The sequence below is a fragment of the Boleophthalmus pectinirostris genome, unplaced genomic scaffold (genome assembly GCF_026225935.1).
Source record: "Boleophthalmus pectinirostris isolate CB_2022bp ecotype Guang Dong unplaced genomic scaffold, ASM2622593v1 HiC_scaffold_3, whole genome shotgun sequence".
In the NCBI taxonomy this organism is placed as follows: Eukaryota; Metazoa; Chordata; class Actinopteri; order Gobiiformes; family Gobiidae; genus Boleophthalmus; species Boleophthalmus pectinirostris.
The window spans coordinates 6,474,508-6,488,430 of NW_026571299.1; positions in this window are offsets into that span (position 1 = coordinate 6,474,508).

Below are 13,923 nucleotides of genomic sequence, written 5' to 3' on the forward strand. Positions count from 1 at the left end.
AGAGCAAATGGTGACTCCAAAACTGTGTCTTAAGTTTTCCTGCAATGGAGAGAGGAAGAGAGAGAGGGAGGTTAGGACAGGGATGGAGAGAAAGAGAGGAGAGGAGCAGAGAGAGAAAGCTTACAGAAAAAGAGGAGAGAAAGAAAAAGAGAGAGAGAGAGAGAGAGCACTGACACCAAACACTAAGCTCAATTTTACACAGAGAGAGAAAGAGGGCGGTAGTACATGTCAGATCTGTGGAAAGGCAACCCAGGACTGAACCAGGACTCACTGTCAGGACGGACTCGGAGGTGACCGCAGGAGAAAGGACCGGCTCAGAGCTCCGCACCCCACGGAGTTAAGAGCGGCAATTGTCGGATCGCGCTTTGCGGACACCCTGGTCGGGGTTCTCTCTCTTAAGTCCAAGATTAGTCCTGGTTTAGTCCTGGTTTAGTCCTGGTTTAGTCCTGACCCACCCGTGTGTAATTACTACTCACCAATAACCCAATACACATTCATACACTGTTAAAAAAAGCATGCAAAAAATTCCGCGAAACAGCGAGACCACGAAAGATGAACCACGATACAGCGAGGGACGACTGTAGTTTAATTATTTTTTTTTACTTTCAAAATCCCGTCAGTGCATTTATTGTCGTCTCTTTTAAACAAAATGCGCAAACGTTCAGAAAATAATCATAATAGTTTCATGAGAACTTAACAGAACGTTGTGGTTGCGTGAAAGAGATACTAAAATTCCATGACTTTAAACTTTAAAGTCCAGGACCAAATCAGGACTAAACCAGGACTAAAACAGGACTAAAACAGGACTAAACCAGGACTAATCCAGGACCAAATCAGGACTAAACCAGGACTAAAATAGGACTAAACTAGGACTAAAACAGGACTAAAACAGGACTAAACCAGGACTAATCCAGGACCAAATCAGGACTAAACCAGGACTAAAACAGGATTAAAACAGGACTAAACCAGGACTAATCCAGGACCAAATCAGGACTAAACCAGGACTAAAACAGGACTAAACCAGGACTAAACTAGGACTAAAACAGGACTAAAACAGGACTAAACCAGGACTAATCCAGGACCAAATCAGGACTAAACCAGGACTAAACCAGGACTAAACCAGGACTAAACCAGGACTAAAACAGGACTAAAACCAGGACTAATCCAGGACCAAATCAGGACTAAAACAGGATTAAAACAGGACTAAACCAGGACTAATCCAGGACCAAATCAGGACTAAACCAGGACTAAAACAGGACTAAACCAGGACTAAACTAGGACTAAAACAGGACTAAAACCAGGACTAAACTAGGACTAAAACAGGACTAAAACAGGACTAAACCAGGACTAAACCAGGACTAAACTAGGACTAAAACAGGACTAAACTAGGACTAAAACAGGACTAAAACAGGACTAAACGGACTAAAACAGGACTAAACCAGGACGGAGTTAAGAGCGGCAATTGTCGGATCGCGCTTTGCGGACACCCTGGTCGGGGTTCTCTCTCTTAAGTCCAAGATTAGTCCTGGTTTAGTCCTGGTTTAGTCCTGGTTTAGTCCTGACCCACCCGTGTGTAATTACTACTCACCAATAACCCAATACACATTCATACACTGTTAAAAAAAGCATGCAAAAAATTCCGCGAAACAGCGAGACCACGAAAGATGAACCACGATACAGCGAGGGACGACTGTAGTTTAATTATTTTTTTTTACTTTCAAAATCCCGTCAGTGCATTTATTGTCGTCTCTTTTAAACAAAATGCGCAAACGTTCAGAAATAATCATAATAGTTTCATGAGAACTTAACAGAACGTTGTAGTTGCGTGAAAGAGATACTAAAATTCCATGACTTTTCCAGGATTTCCATGACCGTGAGAACCCTGACCATGTATCACACGTTACAAAAAAACATTTTAAAACAAGTATTCTTCGGCGTACTCTCCCCGCGTCCCCGTGTACAGATGAAACTCTGCGTTGTGTTGTCAGCAGTAGTGTCCAGTTGTCACGGCGGCACAGACGGAGGCAGGAGGCAGATGGACCGGTCTGTTTGTGTTTATCCTCGAGAAAAGGTGAAAGTCCCAGAATGCACCATCTGCTCAGCACCGGCGCTCAAAAATACTCTGATACACTACCATGACAACGCAGAAATACAGCATCACGTCAAAACTAAACTCAAATATTTAACCGCAATTAAGCTCGCGAATGTCGTCGTTAACTCGCGATTAAACGCAAATTAATCGCACGTTTTTGAATCATTATTTTAACACTTTTATCAACATAGAAAAGTGGATAGGCTTTGTGAAAATGTTTTTATATTTTCTTTTTCATTGCAACTGTGTTTACGACCGTGTTTGTCCCAACGCTGCTGTAATAAGTTAACACTTTTAGAGGAGAAAATAAGTCCAGCGGCAATGTGCGGTCCAGTCTGAGTTTATATATTATATGATTAGTTTTATACTATTTTTTATTTTTTTACATTTATATTTTTATATTATTAGTTTATATACTAGTTAGATGTGAAAAAAAAAAAAAAAATGTAAAGATGGAGGGTTTGTCAAACGCTTTTTTCTCTTCTGGAATGTTTCACAGAACAGGCTTGGCCCTGTCCATATCTGCTGTAACAAGAATAAACCTTGGTTTATGGATTCATTATTTATCTTCAACAGATATATAATTTTTGCCACAACATCTGTTCTATTGTTGTTACTAGAACTTAAAGGTTGTATGGAGGATTTTTGTTTTGTTTCAAATTGTCAATGAAAGTTTAAAATACCGTTACAGAGACACAGCAGCCTTGTAATTATGATGATAAAAAAAAAAAGAATGAAAATCTATCAAATGTGGACGTGGTGAGGCCAGATAAACATCAGCCAATAGAAAACAAGGCTACCTCATTTTCTATTGGCTGTTAGGTCGTCAATCAAACTCCCTACGTTTCTAGTGTAACTGACTCGGCGGAGCGCTGGGATTACGTGGTTTATGCGGCGGTTCTTAGAGACTTTTTTAAACCGTAACTTCATCGCAATTCGCACAAAGTTTGTTGCGACGGCGGATGAGAATCCACGACCAGTTCGCCGCGAAAAGAAAGTCCGTTTTCGAGATTGCTGAAAGAAGAAGAGAAGAGGAATTCTAGAGTAAGGAGGCGGGAGGAGATGTTTCTACTGAGGGAGCTGTGGAGGAGGAACATTTGAAAAAGAACTGTCGCTGTAGTTCTCTTCCCTTAAAAAAATCCTCTATACAACCTTTAATTTACAAGATGAAATGTCGGTTCCTGGTCTCTGATGTTATAAAATAAATTTCCCCCCAAAAAGTGCGAGTTATATATGTTTTTTTCTTCTTCATTATGCATTTTTTGGCTGGTGCGACTTATACTCCGGAGCGATTTATAGTCCAAAAAACATGGTACAAGTTTAAAGTTCCTAAATTACGAACTGACTCTTGTGAACTTTAAGCCATGTTATAAAGTTGTTACTTCCTCAAAAACAGACGTACATAACTTTGGCAACCAGACACGTCCACAGAAATATAATGTAAAACAGCATTGACACAAACGTCTTCTCAAATATGATATGCTCTAAAAATTATTTCACTCAGACATTTCTTTAAATACACAGAAGGTCCTATATCACGCCTCCTCCGCTCCCTCCTTCTCTCCTTCCTTCTCTTCCTCCTTCACCTCCTGCGTCGCTCTGAATGAGATTTCAAGAACAAACTGCTCCGTCTGAACTCGCCGCTCCAGGACTCAAATATATTTTTACATTTCCGGGCTAAAGTCTAAATGAAACTGTATTTCTTTAAACGAGGTCTTTGCCTCGACATGAAACGGTGATAATCTGAGACAGAACGAGACCACAGACCCAGAACGACAAAGAAGAAACACCAGGGAAGATTTCAGGCTCCGTGGAGATGTAATTGCTTCATCTGGAATGTCGCGCAGTATGGCATTTAATGTAGGTAGGTCAGATCTGTGGAGAGGCGAGTCTGCACTGAACAAGAATACATGATTTTCACGTCCAAGTCGTCTGCTTTGAGCTTCAAATCATTTCAAGTCTTTACACCAAGTTAGATTTTTGCAACATGACTTTTAAGATAAAATCGTAGTATATTTATATATGAGTAAATAAGAGCTGAAAAATGTAAATTTTTCCTTTTTAAATGTTTTGACAAGATCTTGGAGTGTATCATTATGGTCAGAATAGAGGCTTTGGACCGTCACGTGACCCCAATAGCAACGGTACCTACGCCGCCATGACACCGGACACACTATGTCATTGACTTCAGTAACATCGGAGAAACATGGGCAGGTTTTGTTGTGTATTTGGTTGTTCTAGACGCTCTGAAAGGGGAAAAAAAATATTCGTTTCATCACTGTTCCTCTGGAAATTACTCATCAGGATCAAACAAGGAAATTAGCGAGAAAAAAAAAAAGATGGCAAGAGAACATAAACTGAAGAGATTTCCCATGGTCCCATCAAGACACACTCACGTCACTTTCATCAAGGTATTTGCTCTTTAAATAGTTTCCTAGCTTATTTAATGAGAGAAGCACATTTACTGAACTAAAATGTAAAAAGAAAACATTTGCAGTGTGAGCGGCAGTAGAAACTGTATCTTCCAGCGCACATATAAACATGTCACTCGTCGTAGGACCCATGTTTTCTTTATTGTCTTGTTTATCCACAACTATGTCTTCTAGAATTAATCACTTTTTGTGAGTGGATCTTTCTAACGTTCGTGAGGATCTTTTCATGGCCGATTCTTTCGAGGTTCGGCTCACAGACTCTTCGACTCGTGATCCATGTTGATCACAGGAGCCCAGTGTGTTTTCGTTGAATCGTAAACTAGTGCGGGTTTTCCTGGATAAATTAATGAAATTTTAGTTCAGTAAATGTGCTTCTTTCATTAAATAAACCATGAAACAATTTAAATAACAAATACCTTGATGAAAGTGATGTGAGTGTGTCTTGATGGGACCATAGGAAATCTCTTCGTGGTTTATGTTTTCTAGCTATAATCTGCATCTTTTTTCGATAATTCCCTTGTTTGAGCTCCTGATGAGTTTCCAGAGGAAAAGTGAAGAAACAATTCATTTTATCCCTTTCAGAGCGTCTAGAACAGGGGGGCTCAATACGTCGATCGCGATCTACCAGTCGATCGCCAAGGTCGTGTGGGTAGATCGCCGTGTCTCGTCTCGGACTCTTGTTTGGACTTGGTCTTGTCTCTCACTCGAGGTCCGACACTCAACAAGTGCGATCATATTTCATTACGGCCGCTGCTGTTGGTAATAAACTTGTAGCGGGTGCAGGAGCGTGTGGGGCGTCTCAGTGCAGCCTGTGCGCTCATTTGAAACCCGCGGAGACTCTACGGCTCATCACAAACACACACGCTCCCTATGCACGGCTCGTCTGCGACAGCGTGTGCCCTCGTGTACCAGCGTGCATCACAGGGCAGGTTCAACTTCCTAAACATCCTACCTGTCCATCTGCCTCACGTCAGCACGCCGCCCCTCGCCTTTTCACGCTCTCGCTCCTTCCTGCGTACAGCCAACACAAGCCCCTCCCACAGTGCGGCTGATTAGAAGAGCAAGACCAAACGTGAAGCAAAAACCAGTCTAAATTTGTGTTCCAGTGTTGGCACAAAGCAGGTCTACAGCATAGAGCGGATCTACAGAACAGACCTACTGCCACATTTGGCTGAAGTTTGTCTAACAAAAGTGACAAATGCATCTGTGTTTGTCACGATGTGCGTTTGGTTTGGTAAACGTGCAGAGGCTGGTAAATATCACTGCAAAACCAGAAAAGAATGAAACTCCAGTTTGGAACTTTAAAAAACAGGTTTAAAAATCTTCCTTCACTTTTTTCACAGTTTTGTGTAAAGTGCCAGAGGAAGTTCTCTTAAAGAAGAGGTTCTCAAACTGTGGGTGAGGGTCCAAAAAAGGGGCACAGAGTGTTTCAGTGCAGTTTGCTTGGCTTTGTATTAGGTAGATCATTTTGACTTGATCATTTTGTAAGTAGCTCGCAGGCTGAAAAAATGTGAGCACCTCTGGTCTAGAACAACTAAATACACAACAAAACCTGCCCATGTTTCTCCGATGCTGCTGAAGTCAATGACATAATGTGCCCGGTGTCATGGCGGCGTAGGTATCGTTGCTATAAGGGTCACGTGACAGTGCAAAGCCTCTATAGAAAGAATTCAGACTTAAAAATGTTCCTCAAGTCTTCTCAAGTCACAGGCCTCAAGTCCGAATCAAGTCCCAAGATTGACTTATTATATCGTGTTCACTGCAGTCGGGGCAGAGGCGGTGGAGTAGCGGAGGGGGCGGCGGGTGTGAAGCGCTTTCTGCCATGACACTTTTGAGGATTGCCTCCTAGGGCCAGTTCATGTGGTGGGAGGCAGAGCTAAAAAATGAAATAAATAAATCAAATGTTCAAATCGTTTCACATTGTCAATATAAAACTTTTGTCACTTCAGACTCAGTGAGAAGACGAGCGACAACTTTTACTCGAGAGCACAAGTAAAAATAAGCTGCTGGAAAAGTTCTCTGAAAAGTACAATGACCTTAAATGTAAAAATGCCGCCGGGAACTCCAGACGCAAACTGCTGTTGTGTCTTTAGGCAAGACACTTCACTCTTTTCCCTCAGTGTGAATGTTAACGTTAAAGGTTGTATAGAGGATTTTTTAAGGAAAGAGAAATACAGCGACAGTCCTTTTTCAAATGTTGCGCATGTGTGACACCACCTTCCTCCTCCCTCAGTAGAAACATCTCCTCCCGCCTCTTTACTCTAGAAATCACGTTTGTTTACATCCAGTGCGTGTTCAGAATTACTGTTGAAGTTTCCTGTCTAGAAATAATTTAGTGACCGACGCGTCTTCAGTCTTTAGACCCTTCGTCTGCTTCAGTCGCGCCATCGCTGGAAGAGATCTCCAAGAATCACCTCAGTTTGTCTTCGCTCCTTTTCCCCTACTCTTCTTTTTTCGGCGACCTCAAAAACGGACTTTCTTTTGCGGCGAACTGGTTGTGGATTCTCGTCCGCCATCTCAACAGATTTTATGCGAACTGCGAGGAAGCGACAGTTTGAAAAAGCCTCGAAGAACCGCTGCATAAACCACATAATCCCCGCGCGCCAGCGAGTCAGTTACACTAGAAATGTAGGGAGTTTGATTGACGACCCAGCAGCCAATAGAAAATGAGGGAGCCTTGTTATTTATTGGCTGATGTTTCTCTGGCCTCACTACGTCCACAGTTGATAGATTTTTTTTTTTTTTGGTCATCATTATTACAAGGCTGCTGCGTCTCTGTAATGGTATTTTAAACTTTCATTGAGTGCGTTTACATGCACCTCAATAACCCGGTTATGATCGGGTTTTTTGAGTATCCCGGTTTCTTGATGGTGCATGTAAACGCAGTAACCCGGTTTCAGTAACCCGGTTATGGCAGTATCCCGGTTATTAGAAACCGGGTTACTGTAGCTGGTTTATTCCGATAGTAACCGGGATATTTGTGGCATGTAAACGCAGTATCCCCGGTTACTGCAACATAAAGTTGAGTCGCATGCGTCCAAAAGACACTTTCCAGCCTTTCACCACAACAGTAGTGACATAAATAAATTGACCAACATAAATAAAGTGACCAAACGAGTGAAATGACTGTAAAATTAAAGAGCTGCGCTAAACCTGCACACGTACACTGCACACGTACGACCTGCACTCGTACGACCTGCACTCGTACGACTGACGTAACTGACTGACTCGTAAAAGCTGAAAAGCTAAAACATGAACTATCTCCTATACTCTATATGCACAGAACACACTTACCATCATCAGCACCTCTTCTGTCACAGAAATAACACACATAATCCACAGAGTCGTGTCATTTAGTCCAAAAGAAACTGATCGCATCAGCGGCGCAAGGAGCGAGTTGTTTTTATCGCCGCTAACAGTTTATGCTAATTAGCCAAACGGTCTTAAGTTTCGTTTCTGTAAAACGTAAACAAATGTGATCACAGCTGAATTATCTGATCAAACGGGCTGATGTGTCTATAGTGTTTATGGTTTATATGTTGTAAAGTTGAGTTTATTTATGCAGAAGATTTTAATGAAGAATCTGCACAGTGGATTGTGGGAGATCTCGTAGCTCCTTAGCTTCTTATGCTAAAGGAGCTCACGGTTTGTATTTTTCCTGGTTTATGAAATTGATTTAAGTTTAATTTTTGCGCCTGCGCATTTGTAAGATTATGTCAAGAAACCGGGATACTCCATTTGATCATGTACACGCTGGATATGAGTATCCCGGTTTCTCAGTGCGCATGTAAACGCAGTAACATGAATACTGACAGAACCGGGATATGGATAATAACCGGGTTATTGATGTGCATGTGTACACACTCATTGACAATTTGAAAAAAAAAAAAAAAAATCCTCCATACAACCTTTAACTTTGAGATTTAAAAAAAGATATTAGAGCTGTAATTTTCAACTTTATCTTTGAGGCAAATTCTGTCTTGAGTTTTGGTTTTATCTCCAAATAAATCAGAGGCTGAGTAAAGGTCAGGTTTCTGTTCTGTTTTTGTCGGAGGATCTTGGTTTTCTTGAGTCATTGGTCTGCTCCTTTTGATTTTATGAATGAATTATCTGGACGCCGGAAACATGTTTTTGCTCCTCGGGGGTTTTACTGTGGCGGAAAATCAAATCAACAACAATGTGTTTGAGCGATTCTCCACGACCACAGCGCCGCGCGAGAACGACGGCGGGCGAGGACGAGGCCGGGGAGGACCACTCTGCCACAGGAAAGAAGAAGAGAGGAGAAAAAAAAAAGGAGAGGAGCTGAAGAGAAAGAAGAAAGGAGGAGAATCAGAGGAGGAGAGGACCAGAGGAAAGAGAAGCAGAGGAGAACGGAGGAGAGGAGAGAGAAGAGGAGAAAAGAAGAAGAGAGGAGGTGGTCAGAGGACAGAGAAGAGGAGGAGAAAGGAGGAGAGGAGCAAAAGAGAGAGAAGAGGAGAAAGAAGGAGAGGAGTAGATGAGAGAAAAGAGGAGAAAAGAGGGGAGGAGAGGAGAAAGGAGGAGAAGACAGAGAAGAGAGGAGAAAGGAGGAGAGGAGCAGAAGAGAGAGAAGAGGAGAAAGGAGGAGAGGAGCAAAAGAGAGAGAAGAGGAGAAAGAAGGAGAGGAGTAGATGAGAGAAAAGAGGAGAAAAGAAAGGAGGAGGATCAGAGGAGAGGAGAAAGGAGAGAGAAGCAGAAGCTGGATAAGCGGAATTGAGAAAGGAGGAGAGAGAAGGGTGAAGAAAAGAAAGGAGGAGGGGGGCAGAAGAGAAAGAAGAAGAGAGGAGAAAGAAGGAGAGGAGTAGATGAGAGGGAAGAGGAGAAAAGAAAGGAGGAGAGGACCAGAGGAAAGAGAAGCAGAGGAGAAAGGAAGAGAGGAGAGAGGAGAAAGGAGGAGAGAAGCAGAGGACAGGGAAGAGGAGAAAAGAAAAGAGGGGAAGACCAGAAGAGACAGAAGAGAGGAGAAAGGAGGAGAAGAGCAGAGAAGAAAGAAACAGAGGAGAGAGAAGAGGAGAGATGAAAGGAGGAGAGGATCAGAAGAGAAGAGGAGTAGAGGAGGAGAGGGGCAGAGAGAGGAGAAGAGAAGAGGAGCAAAAGAGAAAGGAAGAGAGGAGAGATAAGAGGAGAAAAGAGAGGAGGAGAGGAGAAAGAAGAGGAGAGAAGCAGAGGAAAAAGGAGGAGAGGACCAGAGGAAAGAGAAGAGGAGGAAAGAAAGGAGGAGAAGACCAGAGAAGAGAGAAGAGGAAAGGACCAGAAGAAAGAGAAGAGGTGAGCAGAAAAGACGAACGGAACAGAGGAGAGGAAAAAGGAGGAAATGACCAGAGGAAAGAGAAGAGGAGAGGAGAGAGGAGCAGAAGAGAAAGAAGAGGAGGAGAGGAGAGAAGAAAGGAGGAGAAGATCAGAAGAGAGAAAAGAAGAGAGTAGCAGAAGAGGAGGAGAGGAGAGAGAAGTGGCAAAAAGAAAAGGGGGAGAGGACCAGAAGAGAGAGGAGGAAAGAGGAGAGGAGTAGACAAGAGAGAAGAGGAATGGAGAAAGGAGGAGAGAAGCAGAGGAGAGGGACGAGGAGAAAGGAGAAGAGGATCAGAGGAGGGAGAAAATGAGAAAAGAAAGGAGGAGAGAGGAGGAGAGGAGAGAGGAGAGAGAGAAGAGGACGTGAGAAAGGAGGAGAAGACCAGAGAAGAGGGAAGAGGAAAGGACCAGAAGAAAGAGAAGAGGTGAGCAGAAAAGACGAACGGAACAGAGGAGAGGAAAAAGGAGGAAATGACCAGAGGAAAGAGAAGAGGAGAGAGGAGCAGAAGAGAAAGAAGAGGAGGAGAGGAGAGAGAAGTGGTGACAAGAGAGGGAGAGGTCCAGAAGAAAGAGAGAGGAGACAAGAGAGAAGAGGAATGGAGAAAGGAGGAGAGAAGCAGAAGAGAGAGGAGCAAAGGAGTGGAGAAAGGAGGAGAGGAGAGAAGTAACTTTGCTGCTCTTCCTGTTCTTGTTGTGAGCTGCAACAACATAAACTCCTCACTGTTTTAATATTTGATCTGATGTTTTCTCCTGACTCCTCGCTCAGGTTTCCTCGGTGGTTTCCTCGGTGGTTTCCTCGGTGGTTTCCTCGGTGGTTTCCTCGGTGGTTTCCTCGGTGGTTTCCTCCTCGTCTCCTCTGACCTTTGGGACGCCTCTTAATATGACGCGTTTGATTGACAGCTGAGAGGATTGAGGAGAAGGAAGCGAGGGAAGAGAAATGAGACGCAGCCCGGGAGGAGATCAGATCAGGAGTCTAACCCACAACCTCCTGCTGCCTGAGAGGAGGAGACGGTACAGCCCCAGTACTGGACTAAAATACCCTGAAGATGAAGTGTGTGTACTAGTATTTGCATGTTGAAGTACTTTGTGATGCAAATGTACTGTACAGAGCAGAGTGAAGTAGGTCAGTCTGCTCTGTTGGATGAAGACAAGACTTTCTATTTATTCTTTGATGGTTCACAAAATAAATAATTCAACTAAACTGTGTTTTTTAATCGGTAGCAGGCGCCCCCTGGTGGTAGACGGGATGTACTGTCATGTGAGGTTACAGGTTTGAGGAAAAGAACTCGAGGGAATGTTTGTTTTTTTGTGTGTCTACGCAGACAGGACGTTGCAAACAAAGGAGAAAACTAAGGAGTGAACTATGGATCTTTGAGATGCTACAGGATTTTTACACCATATGTGGCAGTAAATGTGGCAGGAGATCTTCCAGAAGAAATACTTTGAGGGAGTGAACCATTCCGTCACCGACCAAAACACCAGAGCGGAGTGAGAGTGAGGGCTTTCCTGTTGTGGTCACCTGAATCCCTAACCTGATTCATCAGCCGATTTCACTTCGTGGAAACCGTCTGACCTCGCAGCATTAGGATTCATTCGCTCGAGGGTAGGTGGGTACTTTTTTTATTTAACCAATCGCTGCTATTTGGTCGTGACATATGTAATGGGCCAAATCCCGTAGGAAGAAGGACAATAACGTCTTTCCCCTTGATAAAATTCACCAAACATTCTCTTTTTTCTAGCTTTAAATCTTGGGAATCGTCGCCAACACAGAATGTCTGTCTTCGTCTACGTCCATCTCGACGATTTGTTTACTGTTGTGCTGTTCCACAAAAGGGACACAGACAGACGTGACGAGTTTGACGTCATGGCTTCACAGCTCTTCACTGATTGGTCGGTGCGCCGTCTACAACTTCTTGCAAACCATCTAGTGCAGGGGTGTCAAATTCATTTTGGTCCGGGGGCCGTATCCAACCTACTTTGATCCCAAAGGGCCCGGATCAGAAAACTCATGGTATATATACCTTAAAAATAACAGTAAATTCAAATATTTTTGCAGGGAAACGCAAATCTATTACATAAATCTTTTTTTAATTGATGAACTCTTTGTTTTACAAAATATTATAATATTATGAACAACCTGAAACTTTAAGAAAAATACAATTTCAACACAAAGTTTTAACATTAACTTGTATAAATAGGAATAAGTCAATTTTTCTTGTAAAATCCTGCACTCGGCTCCACTTTTCTCATGTTGGACATTTTTCTGATGACAACAGTCAAAACGATCGTCCTTTAAGAGCGTTTGGAAAGAGACAAGTCTTCATTTGTGCTGCTCTGGTGGGAGGGGCCACGTACAGAGACGCTGGAGACGCTGCTGTGATAAACACCACAGAAAATTAACAAGATTTTAATAAAAAATATAATTAAAATATTTTAGAAGAAAATCAGCCGAGGGCCAGATTAAAGGTCTTGGAGGGACGGATCTGGCCCCCGGGCCGTATGTTTGACACCTGTGGATTAGTGTATTCTGATTCCTGAACTAGTCGCTGGAGAGAAATTAAATTGAGCAGAGGCACTAGGTGGCGCCAGTCTGGCTACTGAATCCCTTGAATTGAACTTGAATTTCCCTCGGGATGAATAAAGTATCACGATCATCCAATCAGATTTGTTTATTTCAGTCTCACGTGTGAAAGAAATGAGCTCATTGGTCACCGGCATTTACAAACAATATGACAGAGTTTGGTGGTTTGCTCAATGATTCTGCACAAATCTGCCATGTTTTTCAGTCCCATTTAGTCCTTGTTTAGTCCTGCTTTACAGTAGTCCTGGTTCAGTCCTGGTTCAGTACAGATTCAATCCAGTTATAGTCCCGGTTTAGTCCTGCTTTAATCCTGGTTTAGTCTCAGTTCAGTCCTGGCTCAGTTCTGGTTCAGTGCAGGTTTAGTTTTGCTGTTTGTTTTAGTCCTGCTTTACTCCGTGTTTAGTCCTGTTTTAGTCCTGTTTAGTCCTGTTTTAGTCCATGTTTAGTCCTGGTTCAGTCCATGTTTAGTCCTGTTTAGTCCAGTTTAGTCCTGTTCAGTCCATGTTTAGTCCTGTTTTAGTCCTGTTTTAGTCCATGTTTAGTCCTGGTTCAGTCCATGTTTAGTCCTGGTTCAGTCCATGTTTAGTCCTGTTTTAGTCCTGTTTTAGTCCATGTTTAGTCCTGGTTCAGTCCATGTTTAGTCCTGGTTCAGGCCATGTTTAGTCCTGGTTCAGGCCATGTTTAGTCCTGGTTCAGTCCATGTTTAGTCCTGTTTTAGTCTTAGTTTAGTTCTGGTCCAGTCCTGCTTTAGTCCTGGTTCAGTCTTATTTTAGTCCTTGTTTAGTCCATGTTTAATCCTGATTTAGTCCAGGTTTAGTTCTGGTTCTGTCCTGGTTCAGTCCAGTTATAGTCCTGGTTTAGTCCTGGTTTAGTCCCGGTTTAGTCCTGGCTCAGTTCTGGTTCATTCCAGGTTTAGTCTTGCTTTACTCCTGTTTATTTTAGTCCTGTTTTAGTCCTGGTTTAGTCCTGTTTTAGTCCTGGTTTAGTCTTGGTTCAGTCCTGGTTCAGTCCCGGTTGAGTCCAGGTTCAGTCCTGCTTTAGTCCTGTTTTAGTCCTGTTTTAGTCCTTGTTTAGTCCATGTTTAGTCCATGTTTAGTCCTGGTTCAGTTCTGTTTTAGTCCTGTTTTAGTCCTTGTTCAGTCCTGTTTTAGTCCTGGTTCAGTTCTGCTTTAAACCCTCTTAACTCCTCGTATTTTCGAGTGCTGTTTCCTCGAGCGTCTCTTCACCCACAGACAAATAATTTCACCAAACGCCAAACTTTTAATTAACCTCTTCTTTCCACTCATTACTCTTAACTCATAAATAATTAGGATACACGCTGCATTGTCTTATTTTCATATCTCCGCCGTCAAACCCACACGCCGCATTATTATTAAAACCCGCTCCAGACTTCATTTCCTTCTCCCAGACGCTCCTTCAGATACGCTCTCCTCCAAATGTTATTCCAGTTTTGTTGTAATTACTGTGCTTTTACGGCGGGCAGGTAAATGTGCTAATTACAGATTAGTCTA